Raw genomic sequence first — 488 nt, 5'->3', positions numbered from 1 at the left:
GGGCTCTCTTTTGGTTCCATATGAACTTTAAAGCAGTTTTTTCCAATTGTTTGAAGAAACTCATTGGTAGCTTAATGGGGATGACATTGAATCTATAAATTACCTTGGGCAGTATAGCCATTTTCACGATATTGATTCTTCCTGTCCATGAGCATGGTATATTCTTCCATGTGTTTGTGTCCTCTTTTATTTCACTGAGCAGTAGTTTGTAGTTCTCCTTGAAGAGGTCCTTCACATCTCTTGTAAGTTGGATTCCTAGGTATTTTATTCTCTTTGGAGCATATGTGAATGGAAGTTCATTCATGATTTGGTTCTCTGTTTGTCTGTTACTGGTATATAAGAATCCTTGTGATTTTTGCACATTAATTTTGTATCCTTAGACTTTGCTAAAGTTGCTTATCAGCTTAAGTAGATTTTGGGCTGAGACAATGGGGTTTTCTAAATATACAATCATGTCATCTGCAAACAGGGACAATTTGACTTCTTCT

Source organism: Mandrillus leucophaeus, unplaced genomic scaffold, assembly GCF_000951045.1.
Source record: "Mandrillus leucophaeus isolate KB7577 unplaced genomic scaffold, Mleu.le_1.0 Scaffold494, whole genome shotgun sequence".
Classification (NCBI taxonomy): Eukaryota; Metazoa; Chordata; class Mammalia; order Primates; family Cercopithecidae; genus Mandrillus; species Mandrillus leucophaeus.
Note: the sequence above shows the minus strand (reverse complement) of the source record.